The sequence below is a fragment of the Parasteatoda tepidariorum genome, chromosome 8 (genome assembly GCF_982258835.1).
Source record: "Parasteatoda tepidariorum strain Cologne lab strain chromosome 8, Ptep-v5.0, whole genome shotgun sequence".
In the NCBI taxonomy this organism is placed as follows: Eukaryota; Metazoa; Arthropoda; class Arachnida; order Araneae; family Theridiidae; genus Parasteatoda; species Parasteatoda tepidariorum.
The window spans coordinates 111,588,274-111,610,221 of NC_141762.1; the positions used below are offsets into that span (position 1 = coordinate 111,588,274).

The 21,948-nt window shown below is 30.9% G+C and overlaps 1 long non-coding RNA gene across 2 annotated transcripts; it reads right to left on the bottom strand.

Moving 5' to 3' along the window:
• Positions 1 to 690: 690 nt before the first annotated feature.
• LOC147806692 (uncharacterized) lies at positions 691 to 15,968 on the bottom strand. 2 transcript variants are annotated; one of them, XR_015428515.1, is made up of 3 exons: positions 7,182 to 15,944; positions 5,935 to 6,118; positions 691 to 2,275 (listed from the first exon to the last, which is right to left on the bottom strand). It is a non-coding gene; the product is annotated as an uncharacterized LOC147806692 (long non-coding RNA). The 2 variants fall into 2 exon arrangements; XR_015428514.1 differs by having other exon boundaries at positions 5,935 to 15,968.
• Positions 15,969 to 21,948: the final 5,980 nt, after the last annotated feature.

Consider the following 21,948-nt stretch of genomic DNA (forward strand, 5'->3'; position numbering starts at 1 on the left):
AGACCAAAAATTAAAATTACAACACATTTATTTAGATCTAATATATTACAAAAACAAATAAAATTTAAATTTCATGTATTTTATAAAACATCTCGTACAACATATACAAACAATCTATCGAAAATTTAATACAATCATATATCTAAATGCAGTCTCAATTAGCTTTAAACTGAACGGAAAAACTTGAAATAAACTATAAAAAGAAACACATTTTTACTACTACAACTTTTCTACTTTTCAACATAATTAGGATCAAAAGAAGAGTCACATTAGTTCTAGTTTTATACAAGCGTAAAATTTAAAGGTAGTTAATATTAAAATTTGAAGAAAATTGACCAATATGTTACAGTAAATAAAATTTAAACTTGAAAAAATTCTTTACATAAAACAAAAGACTGGAGCAGTTAAAAGCTTTGGTGACGCTAATAGTTCTATTTTGTTTACTATCAGTTCTATTTTGCTTATTAGTTTAATATAATACCCGATTATACTTCGGCATGTCCTTACAATTCTAAGTGTGGGAATAATATAACATTTTAAAATTTACTCAAACTTAAGGGGGCACAAAATATTTGTCTATAGAACTTTTAGGTGAACAATTATATAAATATGTCATTTAAAACAAATTCAGCGAGAAAAAAATTACATTAGCTGGTATATCTATAATGAAATTTAAACGAAGGCGATGTAAAAAGTTTTAACTCTCAGATATGTGTACTATTAATAAAACTAATATTTATGATTTGAAGTTCTATTGCAAAATAGAAATTTTGTCCTACAGTTTGTACGAACTAATCGAAGAGTATAATTTAATTTAGAATTTCCTATTTTCTCACAAGTTAGGATTTCCATGAAATAGTTAAATATATTTAAAAAAACATATTGAAGTAAAAACCTTGATGAAATTAGAGGCTGAAGTATCATTCCGAATAGATGTTGAAAATTTTATCCCCTATAAGCAGTTCATACCCAAATAAATTTAATACAAGAAAATTAAATAAAACTAACGAAACGCAAAAGCTTTTGGAAATAGAATTTTCATCATAAGAAAATTAAGCCTAGATAAGAAAAACCAACATATTTATTAATTACTTGAAATTCAGTGAAAATTTAAATTTTTCATTTAAAAAGTTTTGAATAAAGTTTATTTTAATATTACATGACGCATTTAATTATAAAATTTCAAAAATTAAATTATTTTGAAAAGAGGTTTTCTCCAATGGATCCAAAGTGAAGTTGACCCCTTTTCAAAATAATTAAATTCTGAAATAGCCCTATATAAATATTTTTCAAAGCTCCTTGTAAATATAAGAACGCAAACATTTCTTACAATGTGGGTTAGCTAGTTTACTAGTAAAAAACTCACGCGGTTTTATTTCTTCCTAATTCTGCAATTTCTTACTAAACAAACACCACTTTTTTAAACTTCGACCGCTAGTCTGTCTGCCGCCGTAGCCTTTTACTGTTCCAGTCTTCAATTCTTACAGCAATAAAAATTATTGCTTTTCTTTAATTTAAATATATTTCTCTTTAAAAATTAACTTGGCCCTGTCTATGCAAAAATTTGAAATATTTCAGATTGTATTTAGAGTGACTCTTTTTTAATTCTCCATTGAATTATGTTCCTCTAACAAGAATTAGCTTTAGTCAGTATGACAACAATATACAAAATAGATTACATCGTAAAGCGGTTGAACCAGAGTTAAACAAAAGACATTTCTGGGTTTATTACTAGTCTAAATTTCTAAAGTTCTCAGATACATAACTTCATCGTTACATATTAGAACTGACGTGATCTTAAAGCTTTCATATTTCTTGCCTTCCTGGAGGACTTGTATTAAACTAACCCGCATTTGCGTTACATGGAGAGGAAAACCAGGAAAACCTCCCACGGTTAGCTCGACGGTATGCTCACACTCCGTCTATCACTGAGAAATTGAGCCGACTCATTGGGAGGTAATTGTCTTATGCCTTAGTCTTATTCACAGCAGGACTCTGTTTTATTTGGACGTAGACAACATATAATCTAGAGAGCATTCAGTGACTGCTGGACTTTCAATTGCTCATTAAAAAAGAGCGTCGAGGAACAAAGAGAAAAATCAAAGTTCATCGTCTCACCAACTAGGCTAGCAAAACAATTGACAAGTTCTTTGCGCTGGAAACGTTTTTCCATCCATCAAATCATTTGATTCTTCCTTGAAACTTTTCATCCTATGTTGTAGCCATGGCACCTCAAAACTTGCACATCTGCCGCAAATCAAGAATACAGACAATCCTGAAAAATACAGAAGACAAAAACAGTACCTAGGCACTAAACAAGGGATAAATTAAACAATCCAGTAAATTCGAAAAAAACAAGTATTTGAAATATAGTACTGGAAAACCAGAACAATCACATGCCTTAATGCCATTCGTCAACAACAACAACAGTATGTTCTTGAACAATAAAGAGTATACTTGCTGTAATACGTTTATACTTTCATACCACAGTATATCAATACCAATTCAATGTTACACATTAAAGATTAGAGTTCGTACAGTTACAAATGTTCAAACATTTTTTTTTTACATTTCGTATATTAAAAACTGCCAAATATACTGTAACTGTAAAGATAAATATTTTATTTTCAAAATTTATTTAATGTTAAAGGTTTGAATTTTATACCTGATTCAGGTGCTTTCGATGTTAACAGTATTCAAGATAGATAAAACACATTTTATTGTAAAGCGAGAAAAACTGATAACTGATTATTCAAATTGTTTAGATCATTTTAAAAAAAGGTGCTGAAATAAATTCGTAAAATCTACTAAAATTAAAGCTGATACAGAGAGTATTGGGAAGTACATTTAGTTAAAAGCTAGAAAATTTGTAACACTTTGATTAATATCATTACAAGTAAATTACTTCTAGCATATTAAACCAAAATTAGTAATATATTTCTACAGTGTTTTCCTACCTTTAGTAATGTTAAAATGAAGATTAGGTTATGCGTGTCTTACTTAATTTCTTTTTCTCACAGAACTGAACGATTTTTATGACTGAAGGACTATAGGTTAATGGTTATGGGTTAACATTAAAAATTAAATTTTACAAATTAGTAATATGCTAACAAAAATTTCACACATTTTGGTCAAATAAAAGGGACTTTTAAAGGCTCAGATAAAGTAATAAGAGCAATTTATGGGAATTTGAAGCAAACTAAAATTTTTCATTCAAACAAATAATTGAACCTCTCAGCGAAAATTAAGAGCTTTAGTTTAACGTGAATAGTTAGTAAAAGTTTGTTCAGTACTGCAAACCTCAGTACAGTGTACACATTTTAATTTAAGCCTACTCCTTTTTACAGTTCTAATCTGCTTCAAGATTTTGAATGCTAAGGACTATTGGCCAAATCGGCAACTGTCTCCAGAAAATTTTGTGCAGTAGAATATAGTTCTACAGAGCATGTACAGCTCATTGTATGTTTTTCATTGTACCATTTATATAGATTGCACCTAGAATTATCAAAACAATTCACAAAAAAAGCCATTATATTGTCAAGCAATTTTAACATTGCCCAGATTTCTGAACCTTATGTGAGCGCAGGTGAATAAAATTTCCCAATGTTTGACCCAAGCATTTCATTCTAATATTAAGCTAAATTTTCAAGTCAACTTTTGGTATCCAAAATTGTTAATTGTAATTAAAGTTTAATTGACTTTTAACGACACCAATTAAAATGCTCAAAACTGTCCCATTTTATTCCTTAACAAATCTTAACCCGAATTTATCTATCTGGAAAATATCGTAAAAATTAAAATTTGTGAATTCAATATGAACGTCTGTACTAAGTTACAATGCTAGTAAAGCGCTGGGTCGTTTTTCAGGGCACGGACCTGCAACCTTTAGATACAGTCCAGGCCCTTACTCTAGACCACCTCCGCCTTTAAATGTCAATTTAACTAGAGCGAGAAAAATGTAGTAGCTAATTTAACAGTTAGATTTCGCTGTAAGAGCAAGGGTACTTCAGAGAGTTCAGGTCACGGATATGTGAGCTATCATCACAATCCAGGACCCCCCAGTTCTTATGGAACCCCGGCCCTTACGGCATCGTAGTCTGAAAAACGGAAAAGTTCCGAAACGGCTAACAAGTGTGAAGCTCGAAGAGGAGAGTGCTAAACGGCCGTTCTGCCCCAATTCGGATTTCACACTTGTTCAGACCAGTTCGTTAAAATTTTTAGTTTCAGAATACGTTTCTCTATTACAATGGCAACATATTTGCCACAATTCAGGATTTCTTTTCTTAAATATCCAACGAAAGCGTATGAGTGAAATTTCCTTGCAGACGTTCATAATGCTAAACATCCTCAATGATTAAAAGATAAATTTTGTCCTTTTCACGTCGTTATTAATGATCCTTTCCGTTATTTAATAAACAGATCTAGTTAGAATCTTAATCTATTTACTGCCAATGTGATTAATAAGATTTTTTTCAATGAAAAAAAATAGCGATAAAACGAGGCGTTGTTTCGAATAGTTGTCTTAATGAATTTAGAAGTTCTATATGATAAAAATGAGTACAAAGAAGCAAATTTAAATATAAAAAAGACCTGCGCTTACACGCGGCTCAGAAACCTGAGCTTTGTCATGATCCCATGAAAAAAGAATAGCCGTCTTAGAGAGAAAAGTTTTGAGAAGGATTTTGTGAGCTCTGTGAATAAACGGTAACTGGGAAACTGAGTTGTACAGGGGAGCAAAAATTGGAGGAAGAACCGCATTAAAGTAAACTAAAGCAAATTTGCTGACCTATCCTTCCTACTATCCAGACTCGCATTTTAAACAAACTAGAACCTGGGGCAGATCCAGATTGACTGCATTAATGGAGGTTCTGAAAAAGTAAAAGTTAACATATGGGACATCGTGGATAGGAAGAGGGTAGTATAAAATAAATGATTCTTAGTGTCCACACTCTGAAAGGACTGCTGAGTCATGAAATAATGAATGTTGCCGAATTTCATTTATGTCCTCTTTCGAAGAGAAGACTAAATTCCAAACTATAAAATTGAATAAATGAAACTTCTAAGTGTATATTAGTGATTATTCAGAAATCAGTCAGTAAAGTGAGCTTAATCGTATTTTAAGAACAATTATACTATACGTAGCTCAAAACTTCAGAAGTAAAATAACATAACTTTGCAATAAAACAATGTTAATTAAATCGCTCAGTTCATGGAGAATAGAAATAACCTTTAGATCTAGACTATTCGGTTATAGTTTTCATACATAACAAATAAAAGCATTCTAGATTTATTTTAATCGACGAATCAAATAGTTATATTTATATGAATTTTGAAAGATAGTAAAATAGGCAAGTTTATCGTTACTAGTAGCTTCAGGAAGGAGAATGCTAAATTACATTTAAAAATGAAGTTAGAAATGGGTAATAGTTTCTTTTGACACTTTCATACTTATTAGAAAAATAATGAATCTGTTAATATTTGCCTGCCAAGTGGTACGGTTAACCAAGTTAACAAAAAATTCCAAGAAAAAGTTATGGAAAAGTTACTTTTTCAAGTTTTTTAGTTTTGTTGTAACGTATCTAAAACTGATTGGTTCAGAACAGGATATCTGCAAGTGACGTAGTGTTGGTATCTCTAGTCTGATTGGTTGTTAAAACGTGGCTTTGTTTACGTTAGTAACAGTTCTTTCCATTCTATTTAGAGAAAGCCAAGCCTGACAAGTATCAATTCTCTTAACTGTTACTTTCTATAATAATTCACAAAAGTTCTTTCACCCCTATATTTCTTACTTAACACAAAGACAGGCACGAAGCTATGTATAACATATATTATGCATCAATATTTAAAAAGGTATGTGAAAAATAGATCACTTGTTACAATAAAATACGTAAACAAATAAATCTGAGTATTGTAATTAAAGTTCAATGTGCTCACCTACAAAGCTAGCAAAACAATTGGCAAGTTCCTAGTGCTGGAAGCATTTTCCGTCTATTCAGTCATTTCCCCATAAAATTGATTCTCCCTTGATTTGATTCTTCCTTGAAACTTTTCATCCAATGTTGTAGCCATGGCACCTCAAAACTTGCACATCTGCCGCAAATCAAGAATACAGACAATCCTGAAAAATACAAAAGACAAAAGCAGTACCTAGGCTCAAAACAAGGGATAAATTAAACAATCCAGTAAATTCGAAAAAACAAGCATTTGAAATACAGTTTGAAATACAGTACTGGAAAACAAGAACAATAACATGCCTTAATGCCATACGTCAACAACAACAATAGTATGTTCTTGAACAATAAGAGTATACTTGCTGTAATACGTTTATACTTTCTTACTTTTTATATTATACTTTATATGCAAAAATTTGCATCCCCTATAAGCAGCTTATACTCATATGCATTTAAAAAGAGGAAAATTAAATAAGACTAACGTAACGCAACAACTTGTTATAACCACTGGAAATAGAAGAATTATTTTAAGCAAATTAAGTATAGATATGAAAAACATGTTTATTAAATACTTAAAATTTAATAAAATTTTAAATTTCTTTCATTATTTAAAAATTTTTGAATAAAGTTTATTTTAAAATTGAATGACGCATTTAAAGTTTTTTTTTTCAGAATATACAATTTCAAAAATTAAATCATTTTGGAAAGAGGTTTTCTCCAATGGATCCAAAGTGAAGTTGACCCCTTTTCAAAATAATTAAATTCTGAAATAGCCCTATAAAATTAGTTTCAAGACTTCATAAAAATAAGAATGCGAACATTTCTTTTATTAATACAAATTTATCCGTATCAAATAGTCGCTAATTTATGTAATTCTACAAATGATCAATTTGGGTTAACTTTTTCCCAGTAAAAAAATTCACGCATTTGTTTTTTAAATTTTTCCTAATTTTGCAATTTCTTACAAAGCAAACGCCAAACTTTAAAACATCGATTATCGAAGTTATCGAAGACTTTTACTGTTACAGTCCTCAGTTCTCACAGCAATAAAAATTATTGCTATTTTTTAATTTAAATATGTTATTCCTATACAAATTTAATTATTAAATATATTGTCCATATATTGTGCATCAAAATTTAAAGGTATGTGAAAAATTGATAACTTGTTACAATAAAATACATAAGCAAATAATAAATCTGAGTATTGTAATTAAAGTTCAACGTGCTCACCTACAAAACTAGCAAAACAATTGGCAAGTTCCTAGTGCTGGAAGCGTTTTCCATCCATTCAGTCGTTTCCCCTTCAAATCATTTGAGTCTTCCTCAAAACTTTTCATCCTATGTTGTAGCCATGGCACCTCAAAACTTGCACATCTGCCGCAAATCAAGAATACAGACACTCCTGAAAAATACAAAAGACAAACACAGTACCTAGGCACAAAACAAGGGATAAATTAAACAATCCATTAAATTCGAAAAAAGAAGTATTTGAAAACAAATATTTGAAATACAGTACTGGAAAACAAGAACAATCACATCCCCTCTGCCTTAATGGCATTCGTCAAGAACAACAACATTATGTTCTTGAGCATTAAAAGTATACTTGCTGTAATAAGTTTATACTTTAATATCCCAGTAGATCAAAAAAATTCAATGTTAATTTAGAGTTAGACATTATAGATTAGAATTCGTACAGTTACAAATGTTCATTCATTTTTTACTCTTCATACATTAAAAGCTTCCAAAAAATACATACATATTGGTGTAAAGATTTATTTGGACTTTAAAGCGTCTAAACTATAGTCAAAAGCATCGAGTCGTAATAGTTTAAAGCTTTACTAAAGAAAGCATATGAGTAACTGTAGAGATAAATATTTTATTTTCAAAATTTATTGAATGTTAAAAGTTTAAATTTTATACCAGATTCAGGTGCTTTCGATATTTACAGTATTCAAGATAAATGAAACATAATTTATTGTAAAGCGAGAAAAATGCTATGCTGGAATTTTTTATTCTAAATTTCTACATTGTGACTCACATTTGAATGCTTGTCAAATACAGAAGAGCTTTTCAGTTAAATATTCATTGCTGAGTGAAACGAATAGGAAAAAATAATAAATTGATATTTAATGAAAATTGATTATTCAAATTGTTTAAGATCATTTTGAAAAAGGTGCTGAAATAATTTCTTAAAATCTACCAAAATTAAAGCTGATACAGACTATAAGGAAGTACATTTAGTTAAAAGCTAGAAAATTTGTATCACTTTGATTAATATCAATACAAGCAAATTGATTTTAGCATATTAAACATGTAAGTCATTTCAAAATTAGTAATATATTTCTACAGTATTTTTCGATCTTAACATTAGTAAAAATAAAAATTAGGTTATGCGTGTCTTGCTTTCTTTTTCTCACAGAACTGAACGATTTTGATGACTAAAGTTTAATGGTTATGGGTTAACATTAAAAATTAAAATTTATAAATTAGTCATATACTAACAAAAATTTCACACATTTTGGTCAAATAAAAGGGGCTTTTAAAGACTCAGATAAAGTAATAAGAACAATTTATGGGGATTTGAAGCAAACTAAAATTTCTCATTCAAACAAATAATTAAATTTCTCAGCGAAAATTAAGAGCTTTGGTTTCACGTGAATAGTCAGTTAAATTTTACTCTACAGCGCTTTGCGAAAAATTATTTAAGAATCTTTCATTTAGAATCTACTTTTATGCCAGGGGAAAAGATTCTTATAAGCACTGAAATTCAGTGTACCCATCTTGATATAAGCCTGTTTCTTATTACAGTTCTAATCGGCTTCAAGATTTTAAATGCTAAGGACTATTCGCCCAATCGGCAAATTTCTCCTGAAAATTTTATGCAGTAGAATATAGTTCTATACAGCATGTACAGCTCATTGTATGTTTTTCATTGTACCATTGATATACATTAAACTTAGAAATATCAAAACAATTCACAAAAATAGCCATTATATTGTCAAGCAATTTTAACACTGCCCAGGTTTCTGAACCTTATGTGAACGCAGGCGAATAAAATTTCCCAATATTTGTCCCAATCTTTTTATTCTAATATTAAGCTACATTTTCAAATTAAATTTTGGTATCAGAAATTGTCAATTGTTATTTGTATTTAAAGGACTTTGAACGACCCCAGTTAAAATGTTCAAAAATGTCCCATTTTATTCCTTAACAAATTTTACTTCGAATTTATCTACCTGGAAAATACCGTAAAAGTTGAAATTTGTGAATTCAATATGAACGTCTGTACTAAGTTACAATGCTAGTAAAGTGCTGGGAGCTTTTCAGGGCACGGACCTGCAACCTTTAGTTACAGTCCAGGCCCTTACTCTAGACCACCTCAGCCTTTAAATGTTAATTTAACTAGAGCGTGAAAAATGTAGCTAATTTAACCACTAGATTTCGCTGTAAGAGCAAGGGTACCTCAGAGAGTTCAGGTCACGGATATGTGACCTAGCATCACAATCCAGGACCCCCCAGTTCTTATGGAACCCCGGCCCTTACGGAACCGTAGTCTGAAAAACGGAAAAGTTCCCAAACGGCTAACAAGTGTGAAGCTCGAAGAGGAGAGTGCTAAACGGCCGTTCTGCTCCAATTCGGATTTCACACTTGTTCAGTACAGAAGAGAAATTTTTAGTTTCAGAATACGTTTCTATAATACAATGACTATATTTTTTCCAAAAGTACCTTTTCTTAAATATCCAACGAAAGCTTATGAATAAAATTCCCTTGCAGACGTTCATAGTGGTAAACATCATCTATGATTAAAAGATAAATTTTGCACTTTTCGCGTCATCATTAATGATCCTTTCCGTTATTTAATAAACAGATCTAGGCAGAATCTTAATCTATTTACTGCCAATGTGATTAATAAGATTTTTTTCAGTGAAAAAAATAGCGATAAAACGAGGCGTTGTTTCGAATAGTTGTCTTAATGAATTTAGAAGTTCTATATGATAAAAATGAGTAAAAAGAAGCAAATTTAAATATAAAAAAGACCTGCGCTTACACGCGACTAAGAAACCTGAGCTTTGTCATGATCCCATGAAAAAAGAATAGCCGTCTTAGAGAGAAAAATTTTGAGAAGGATTTTGTGAGCTCTGTGAATAAACGGTAACTGGGAAACTGAGTTGTACAGGGGAGCAAAAATTGGAGGAAGAGCCGCATTAAAGTAAACTAAAGCAAATTTGCTGACCTATCCTTCCTACTATCCAGACTCGCATTTTAAGCAAACTAGAACCTGGGGCAGATCCAGATTGACTGCATTAATGGAGGTTCTGAAAAAGTAAAAGTTAACATATGGGACATCGTGGCTAGGAAGAGGGTAGTATAAAATGAAAGATTCTAAATGTCCACACTCTGAAAGGACTACTGAGTCATGAAATAATGAATTTTGCCGAATTTCACTTATGTCCTCTTTCGAAGAGAAGACTAAATTCCAAACTATAAAATTGAATAAATGAAACTTCTAAGTGTATATTAGTGGTTATTCAGAAATCAGTCAGTAAAGTGAGCTTAATCGTATTTTAAGAACAATTATACTATACGTAGCTCAAAACTTCAGAAGTAAAATAACATAACTTTGCAATAAAACAATGTTAATTAAATCGCTCAGTTCATGGAGAATAGAAATAACCTTTAGATCTAGACTATTCGATTATAGTTTTCATACATAGCAAATAAAAGCATTCTAGACTTATTTTAATCGACGAATCAAATAGTTATATTCGTATGAATTTTGATAGATAGTAAAATAGGCAAGTTTATCGTTACTAGTAGCTTCAGGAAGGAGGATGCTAAATTACATTTAAAAATGAAGTTAGAAATGGGTAATAGTTTCTTTTGACACTTTCATACTTATTAGAAAAATAATGAATCTGTTAATATTTGCCTGCCAAGTGGTACAGTTAACCAAGTTAACAAAAAATTCCAAGAAAAAGTTATGGATTTACTTTTTCAAGTTTTTTAGTTTTTTCGTAACGTATCAAAAACTGATTGGTTCAGAACAGGATATCTGCAAGTGACGCAGTGTTGGTATCTCTAGTCTGATTGGTTGTTAAAACTTGGCTTTGTTTACGTTAGTAACAGTTCTTTCCATTCTATTTAGAGTAAGTCAAGCCTGACAAGTATCAATTCTCTTAACTGATACTTTCTATAATAATTCACAAAAGTTCTTTCACCCCTATATTTCTTACTTAACACAAAGACAGGCACGAAGCTATGTATAACATATTATGCAGCAATATTTAAAAGGTATGTGAAAAATAGATCACTTGTTACAATAAAATACGTAAACAAATAAATCTGAGTATTGTAATTAAAGTTCAATGTGCTCACCTACAAAGCTAGCAAAACAATTGGCAAGTTCCTAGTGCTGGAAGCATTTTCCGTCTATTCAGTCGTTTCCCCATAAAATTGATTCTTCCTTGATTTGATTCTTCCTTGAAACTTTTCATCCAATGTTGTAGCCATGGCACCTCAAAACTTGCACATCTGCCGCAAATCAAGAATATAGACAATCCTGAAAAATACAAAAGACAAAAACAGTACCTAGGCACAAAACAAAAAGGATAAATTAAACAATCCAGTAAATTCGAAAAAAGAAGTATATGAAAACAATTAGAAATACAGTACTGGAAAACAAGAACAATCACATGCCTTAATGGCATACGTCAACAACAACAACAACAACAGTATGTTCTTGAACAATAAGAGTATACTTGCTGTAATACGTTTATACTTTCATACCACAGTATATCAATACCAATTCAATGTTACACATTAAAGATTAGAGTTCGTACAGTTACAAATGTTCAAACATTTTTTTTTACATTTCATATATTAAAAGCTGCCAAATATACTGTAACTGTAAAGATAAATATTTTATTTTCAAAATTTATTTAATGTTAAAGGTTTGAATTTTATACCTGATTTAGGTGCTTTCGATGTTAACAGTATTCAAGATAGATAAAACACATTTTATTGTAAAGCGAGAAAAACAGATAACTGATTATTCAAATTGTCTAGATCATTTTAAAAAAAGGTGCTGAAATAATTTCGTAAAATCTACTAAAATTAAAGCTGATACAGAGTATTAGGAAGTACATTTAGTTAAAAGCTAGAAAATTTGTAACACTTTGATTAATATCATTACAAGCAAATTGCTTCTAGCATATTAAACATGTAAGTAATTTTAAAATTAGTAATATATTTCTACAGTGTTTTCCTACCTTTACTAATGTTAAAATGAAGATTAGGTTATGCGTGTCTTACTTAATTTCTTTTTCTCACAGAACTGAACGATTTTTATGACTGAAGGACTATAGGTTAATGGTTATGGGTTAACATTAAAAATTAAATTTTACAAATTAGTCATATGCTAACAAAAATTTCATACATTTTCTTCAAATAAAAGGGGCTTTTAAAGACTCAGATAAAGTAATAAGAACAATTTATGGAGATTTGGAAGCAAACTAAAATTTTTCATTCAAACAAATAACTAAACTTCAACGAAAATTAAGAGCTTTGGTTTCACGTGAATAGTCAGTAAAATTTTTCTCAACAGCTCTTTGTGGAAAACTTATTTAAGAATCTTTCATTTAGAATCTACTTTTTTGCCAGGAGAAAAGATTCTTATAAGCACTTTGACATCCAGTGTACCCATCTTGATTTAAGCCTGCTTCTTATTACAGTCCTAATCGGCTTCAAGATTTTGAATGCTAAGAACTATTAGCCAAATCGGCAACTGTCTCCAGAAAATTTTATGCAGTAGAATTTAGTTCTATACTGCATGTACAGCTCATTGTATGTTTTTCCTTGTACCATTGATATACATTAAACTTAGAAATATCAAAACAATTCCCAAAAATGGCTATAATATTGTCAAGCAATTTTAACACTGCACAGGTTTCTGAACCTTATGTGAATGCAGGTGAATAAAATTTCCCAATATTTGTCACTTGTTACAATAAAATACATAAGCAAATGATATATCTAAGTATTATCAATCAAGTGCAATGTGCGATACAGCGCTGTATTCAATTAAGCTGACGTTGCTTAACATTTTTACTTATATGGAAAATATAGCTAAACTTTGAAACGCCATTTTGCTTATAGACGATATGATGGCGCTGTCATCACATGAGTGGGAATGTTTGATCTTTTCGAAGTGCAAGTACCGAATTATAAAATTGCCCCACTGTTTTGCAACTTTATAATCAAGTTCAGAAAAAAAACTATTTCACCATTTACGAATATTGAAATTGTTTTATAACTTCATCATAGATGACTAGTTGCACGTGTTGACAGGTTAATAACACAGAAATACAAAAATGTTCAAATTCCTTTAAGGCATAACCCTTAACTAATACTTCACAAAGATCAGAAGCAAACTGCTTCAGATCTTTGATCTAATCTAATCTCTAAGAGAGAGAGAGAGAGAGAGATCTAAGAGCTATTTTCTGAATAGTTTTGCTATTCCAAGAGATTAAAGTAATAAAATGTTTTGAATAGCTATTCCATCACTTGGACATATGTATAGTTTTCTCAAAGAAAATTTTTAGAGAAATACCTCATGACATACATTTTTAACCATTTAAAAATATTTTTAGTGTATTACAAAAAGCTACAGTGAAACACTAAAAATGTTCCTTTACCACTGCTTTTGATCTAAAGTAGATCACACCAGCTAGTCAGTTCAGTAACAGAGATTCATAATAGCTATGATACACAAAATCAATAAACTTAACTGTACTGTACAATTTAAACATTTGTGAATACATAATCACAATTCCTAAAATGAAAAGTTTTATAAAGCGTACAAAATAGTACACATTAAAAAATTAGAATTTTACTTAACAGGATAGCAGCTAACAGATATTATACAAATAAATACAATTGACTGGTTTGAAAATTGATATTATACCTATTAAGCAACTAAAATTACATTTTTAAAGAAATAAATTTGTTTTCGTAGAAGTTTCGCAGCATAGAAAAAAACAGATCATACTCTATTGCAAATAATAGACAGGAAATATTTTTAATATTCCAAAATTTGTTTTCAGTAGCAAAAATACAGATGTTATATAAAGTGGTGTTAAAGCGGCCCATGCAATCAAGCTCATTAATAGCTCATTAAGTTTTTTTTTTTAAAGAAGACATTAAATAGCTTCTAAACCAAGATTTTAGGCAATTAAAACTTTTCAATCTAAACCACAGTATATTTTCTTTCTGTATCGGAGAACAAAGAAAGATGCATGCGCTACTGAAAGGAACCAATAAGGAATAAAACTTGCAAGCTCAAACATTCATTTACATTTAACTGATTTAATTTCATTAAATTACTGATAGAAGGAGGCAAGTGATTGTTCATTTCAATGGGTATAAATAATATAGTCATTGAATGGCAGATCCACTTTCGGATTTACGGCTACTATTGTTCAGCTCCATTGACTTTTCACTTCAAACCCAATCCAGAAGACAAGGGAACATCTGGATCAAGTATTGGGAGAAATTTGCCTTCCTGCAGGACTTTCATGGAAGTAACCTGCATTTGAGTTACACGGAGAGGAAGACCACTAAATCCTTCCATGGTTAGCCTTACGGAAGGAGAACTAACCCATGGTCCCTGAAGATATGTTACGTCAGTCCTGGGTCGGTGCAAACTGGGTGCGGATCTCGAAGCAGCCAGCTATCGTTGGGATCGAACCCGGGTCATCTCATTAGGAGGCGACCGTACTATCCCCTAAGCCACCAATCTCTGGTTATAAATAGTCAAAAATGAAGCAGAGTTAATCTTAGTGCGCTTACCCCAAAATTATCCTGTAAAAATGATAAAAATTAAATACAGCAGAATTCTAGATCTGGCGTTCGCCGGTGAGCCTCCCTGAACTTTAATTGCGGATGAACAAAATTACTTTCATTAGTTTTAGATTCGAAGAGATTATTAAACTGAATTAACTTTTAGGAAAATTTAAGGTACGAGTTTCCAGATGCTCACTTAGAAAGTTTTTATTTAAGGAGGGGTCAGATTTTTTTTTTAAGACACAGAGCTCCAGTTGAAATTTGAACACTATAGGTGTTTGCAATGTAGTCAAAGCTAAAAATGGACGATAATTCAGTGACAAACACTGACAATTTTGATTATAGTAGTCCTTTTGAAACTTTTGTCATCCAGCGAGATGTGATGTAGTTAATTCCTGTACTCTAGCTATTTTAGAAACTTAGTAAAAATGCAAATTAAAGATTATCTTAAATTTAAGATTAGGACGATTCGTATTAGATAAAGAAACTTAATTGCATCGTCATCTATTATGGAACTATAGATATCAGTGTTTTAACAGAATTAAAATTGTGATTTGTAAGATTCTAGTGTCCTAAAAGCCAGCGTAATGTAAAATTGCTGCGAGTGATTGATATTCCTGTAATAATTTCTTCTATTTTAACCATTTTGAATGTTCAAAGCTTGTCTTAAGAAATGTTTTAGGAACCAGTTTGAGAGAAGGTTGCAATTATTTTCGTGAACTTTGAATAGAATCTAAAGCTTCTACATTTTGACTAGCAAGAAAACATAGATAATTTTAAACACTTTGTTGCATCTTCGTTATTGTTTGTGCAAACAATAGTATCTAGGGAAAATAATTTCCGATTTAATGCTTACAATGCCCACTTGAAGATTTGAAACAAATGCAAAAAATGAAAAGTTTATAGTAAAAAGAGGTAATAAGAATTTAATATCTTTCAGCAATGTTTATGTCGATAATTTTAGTTTAATTCAGTTGGAACAGTTATGTTTCTTTACAATTATTATTCTACGTTCCATACGTTTCGTTATAATGAATTTTATTCAAACGTTATAAAATTATTAAATTTAGTTACAAGTTTCAAACCTAAATATGCAATTAAATGTTTACGTATTAACATATATGGCAACGTTACTTTTAATGAGTAACGAGTAAAAGTATAAGTATTTATAAAAAAAGTAACGAGTAAAAAGTACAAGTAAAAGTACAAGTACTAAACAAAAAAAGTAACGACTTAAAAGTACATTTCTAGGAAATCGAAAATTCAAAGTAACCTAAAATTTTATTGAATAATATTCTTATGTTCTTTAATGTTTTTGCGAAATTTTTGTTATTTATTTAATTATTTTTAATTTTGGAAGTTATGGACATGAATTTATTTTTAAATTCGAAAGAATATTATAATATAATTTTATAATATAATCGTATAATATAATTTTAAAAACAAAAATAATTTAGTATCAAACTTTTTATGGATTTGCACGAAAAAGAAATTTCATCTATTGATTTTAATTTATTATTCTTATTTATTTAAATTACCATTGATTTAAAATTATTTTACTCTTTAGAAACGCGTTTTAAAAGCACAAACATAAGCAAAGCAAACACGGGGTTTGTGATCTTTGAGCTAGTTAAAAATAATTGAATGTGCAGTATAAGTTGAAACAGAAAGTATTTAAACACAAAGTTAGCTGTGAATGCATATATATTGCACATTAATTTTATAAATTAAAAAAACATAAGCATTTATTTTTAAATTTAATTTCTTTTTTTTTTAGAAAGCTTACCGAGTTTTAGAAAAAAGTAACGATTTCATTCAATATTTCCTTTACAAATACTTGTACTTTTTCCCTAAAAAAGTAACGAAAGTACAAGTAAAAGTACTAAATTTAAAAAGTAACGAAGTACAAGTAAAAGTACGTACTTTTTACTTGTACCGCCGGTACAAGTAACGAAAGTAAAAGTACTGCCATATATGCGTATTAATATGTCGCAATTTTTCTTAAAGGATTTAATTGTTAAAACATAATAGTCGACCCTCTAAGCGGGTCACGGCAAGCTTTTGATAAATACGGCTTTAGCAGTTTTTTGATGTATCCTTCGCAACAAACAATCCCAGGCAGAGGAACCAACCTGAAGAGGGTATTCCCTGTGCGTCCAATGCCCAATCCTACAGACCCACTGAAGACTGTCCAGACTAGCTCAAAGGGAATGAATTAGTAGACACACAATATAAAAGTTAAATTAAAAGATGTTGAATTAAGACTATATCAAGGTAAGTTGTAAACTCATTAAAGTGACTTATTAATGCAGGAAAGTAATTAAGCTTGATATTAGTTAGATTAAGCTTTTTAATGAAGGAAAGTAATTAAGCTTGATATTAGTCGTTTGAGCTAGTGCTGGAAATGAAATTAAGGTACCACTGATTTTGTTGAGATTAGAACTAGAGTTCCACAGTCTTTCAAGTCCCCCAACCAGTACAGAAACTTAAAAAATTTTTAAAAGAGCATTGTTAAAAAATGGGAGGTCGGGAAAAAATACGAGACGTAGTTTCGTTTTTCGCTGGGAAATACGAAGACTTAAAAAACTGACCCACTTCCTATAGAAAGGTCCAACACTCATTGGTTAATTCTTTCAGCTCTTACTTGGAGATTCGGTGGCGGTCACTGCATTAAAAATATTTCAGTCCCTAACTTATCGTCTGGTTGCTGCCCCTGGTGACCGCGGCTTTCTAGTTTTAGGAAAAGTTTAAAGAAATTGATTTTATTGATTAATTTTGGGCCAATATTGAAGAGCTATTGGACAAAATTGCTGTAATGGTTAATCTAGTTTGTTAATCCTGCTGTAGCATCTATCAGGGTTTCAGAACACGAAAGGCTAACGGTATTGGGAACAAAAAAAGTTACTATCGATTAGTTGGCCACAGATATTTTTTCACCCATATCAATAACCCTACAGCCAACTGCGTGGCTCCTAGTCTATTTTCTAGTGGCTAATCAAATGAATCTATGGTGCGCGTGTGTAGTGGATCAGTCACATTGGCTTTGTAATGGAGAATCAGTTTACATTTGATTGCGAGATGTGCATGTTCAATGTGTTATGTTACAAAAGATGAAGTCAATACGTATTAGTTATTCCAATTTCTAATTAAAAGTTGACTAGAATTTAGTTTTACACAGAGCCGAAACATTTTTTTACAACATTAACGCATATTTGATTAATATTTCAAGTTTATCCTGCAGTAAAAATTTAATTTTCTTGAAATTGAAGTACATAGGTTCATAAACTTCAATCAGTATAACTGAATGTCCGTTAAGAACAAATTATCCTAGACAATCTTAATAGTATCTGAAAAGTACTATCTCTGTTAAAGTACTATTTCTTAAAATAAAACTTTTGCAATTTAAATTTAAAATTTCTGCTTTTGATATATATTTCTACAGCTTTTCATCTTGAATACTTTATAATTTTTAAAACTTTCTCATTCGAATTTGTGGAATACAAATAAACTATTCAACTATAAATATTTTGAACATTTAAAACTGAATAAAAGCCCTCAATTTCGATTAAACAAACCTTTGATACTCTTTTTAAACAAATTACAGTACTTTAAAATTTAATAGCCTTTAAAATAGTGTCGATATCTAAATGTAACGCTCTGAACACTATGAACGTTCAAGTTGCACAAAAACACTTAAAGCACTAGGGTCTTTTTCAGGGCACGCACTTGCGAACAAGTCACAGTCCAGGACCTTACTCTAGACCACTCCAGCCCTTTAAAAATGTTATTAATTTAAATATGTTATTTATAGAATTCTTAGCTAATTTGAAGAAAACACATGTTAATCTGTAAGAGCTAGATTTCTTCAGAGACTTCAGGTCACGAACATGCGACCTAACGTCGCAGTCCAGGTCCACCCAGTCTAAAAGTAACTCTAGCCCTTACTGCCTTATTCTACATCAACGTGAAATACGAAAATTTTCAGAAAGATTGGACGAGTTCGAAAAGGGAGCAGAACGGCCGTCTACCGCTACCAGTTCGGGCACGCCCAACCATTCTGGAACTTTCAATTTCACGCCTGTACCTCTAATTGTCGAGATACTCTTATTCCTAAAATTGTTTTTGGAGAATTTCTTTATAACTGATGAAAGCGTGCCGCTGAACGCTCATAGTGTATCATGTCTTTTTGGAAATTTCGCTTTCTTGCTTCGGCTATACTTTTCAGCGGGAAATTTAAATATATAGCCGTGGGAATAGTATATTTGCCGAAACAATGGTAACGGAGAGTAGAACTGATTGCGTTACCTTAGAGGCCAGTTTCGGTTATAAAGAATACAGAAGGCTTTTATTTCTCGAAACATTTTAAAATTTAAGGTTTAATTAGATGCGACAAACAGACTGCAGCTAAATTTTATATTAAAATTCCGAATTTAAGTGAATTTGTTCTGCATAAAAGTTGCACTTATAAAGCTGGTAAAACATTAGAAATATTTATCTTATATCGAAGCTAATTCTGATTTCAGAATTTAGAAAAAAACCTTTAAAAGAACTATTGTCAAGAAATATGTAATCCTTAGAATTTTATTTCCAACTAATTTCAAAATAATCCCGAAATCCGATGAAACCTGAGATTTAACTTTTATTTTTGAAAGAGGAAGAAAACTGCATTGATATTCAGACATATGAAAAGGATTTTGAAATTTAAAACAAATTCGTGGAAAATGATAGATGTTAATTGATATGTTTCACTTTTGTATTCTCTAAGCTTTAAATCAATTTCGTTTTATGAATAAAGAATTGTCAGGAACGTTACAACCATGGCATTGAGGAGCTGGTTCTCCTAGCAACAAATGGAGGTGTGTCAACTGGGTATGACCAATTCGAAGACGGGTTAGTTTTACATCTGCTCTACGCAATTGAAGTACTGGGAAATGGTCCAAATCAGATTTGATGCTGTGGAGTTTATTAAAAACTTTGAGGTCCCATTCTTGTTGCCATAGTGATTTTACAATTTTTCGAACATGTAGTTTCATGTCCGAGAAGGGTACGGACAATGTTAAAACAGATGTGGCAGATCGTGCAGCTGAGTCATTACCTGGAATACCAACATGACTTGGTACCCAAATCCCTTCTTCTGAAGAGTAGTTAGCAAATGAATAATGAAACATAAAATTGGATGAGTATCACAGTGAAACTTTTCTAATTGGCTCAAAACGCTCATACTATCGGAATATATACAATACTTCCGAGTAGAGCGTGTAGAAATTAGTCGTAATGCTAATAAAATAGCTTCAGCAGTGAAAACGGAGCATATATCAGGAATTCGGTAGCTGTATGTGAAAAAGCTATTTAAGATCGAAAGCATATATGAAACTTATGGTTCTGGTGTAGACAAAGAATTATGATAGTTAAAAATTAAAAGCTTTCGTCATACGCTTTGGTATCGCAGGCGGAAATCTGACCTTCAAGAATTCCATATCGTTGAACGTCTTTTATATACCTTTTATAAATTTTGTTATTAGTTAGTGACTGTTAATTGTTAGGTAGTTTTATATCGTTATTAATTGTTAGCTTGATTCTCACCGTTAATAATTGTTAGCTTGTTTTCCACAGCCATAAATTGTTAGCTTATTTTTTACAGTTATAGCTACAATCTTTTTATATTGAGGTGTCAATGGATTCGAAAAGTCAGTATTCATCCGAATATTTAAAATACAGTTTTATCGTGTCAATGCAAAATGTGCGGTTGTCTTTTGTGTTCTAAAACATTTACTAGTAATGAGGCGTTGAAACCCTCACGAATGAGACCATTTATCGAGATAACATAGTGTGGTGACCATAGCCGGATTATACCTTTCGTAGGCCCTAGGCATAGCCGTTTTTGGGCCCTCCCCTCCTAGCCAATCATTGCACATTAAAGGTGTGGCTAATTCATTTCTATGGTGAGATCCGATCCGAACACAGCATCTTTTCGCTTGCTTAAACTCATTGCCAATGGACGTGCAGTCTCCATTAATTTTATTATTTTACATGCAGCGTATATGTCTGTGATGTGGTTAATAAAATCTTAATGTTTAACCTGTAAACCTTCTGATACTTTAAGTGCACATGTGGCGTAACTACCACTACAAATATTAAATACCAAATCACTAGTATATAAGACATGTTAACTCGAGTCTATCAGGAGGTACCTTTTGATAAGATGAAGGTTGGCATAGTGTAAGATTAAACTCCCCTCATTGGTGACCTACGGACGTGATAAGAAATTGTGAATATTGATGGATGAATCCACATTAAACAGTTGATTTGCTTAGAAAAAATATACTGCTCAAAAAAAAAAAAGAAAAAAAGAAATCCTTTTGAAGTTAATAAAGTCTCCCGGTTAAAAAATAATGAGCGAAATGTTAGAAAAAAAATAATAGCGAAAAGCTATAAAAAAAATGATGGGAAAAAATATACTGCTCAAAAAAAAAAAAGAAAAAAAAACGAGCGAAATGCTTGGAAGAAAAAACTAAATATAATGAGCAAAAAATTGAAGTTAATAAATAAAACAGCATTAATCAACTAGTGGTATCTGTTCATCGAATTCTATCACAGATAAAATTCTGAAAGGGGAGGAATGTGGCGTAACTACCACTATAAATATTAAATACCAAATCACTAGTATATAAGACATGTTAACTTGATTCTATCACGAGGTACCTTTTGATAGATGAAGGTTGGCATAGTCTAAGATTAAACTCCCCTCATACCTACACACCACAATCCCATAATAGTGATAAAGTTAGCAAACACGTAAGTTATTTTCAAGGTCTTAAATCTAAATTTGAAAAACGGCCTAATTTAAATGAACTATTTACAAGAGAAACAACTGATCTTGACGAAGGTCTTCTTGCTTCCTACAAAGTTTATTGATTGCTAAATGTGGTAAACCTCACACGATTGACGAAATATATTATATCTACTACTAAAAAAAATGATTATACGAGGGTTGCTATTTATATTTCTGGCCTTGGCAACAGTAAGTGTTGCTAGGCGACCGCAGACGATTTTAATCGAAAGTTAGATATTTTTAAACATAAATTCAGCAGACGATTTACCATTATAGCTTCATTTGTGTTGTTGAGAGTAAATTGAAAAGTTCTTTTTCAAAAAA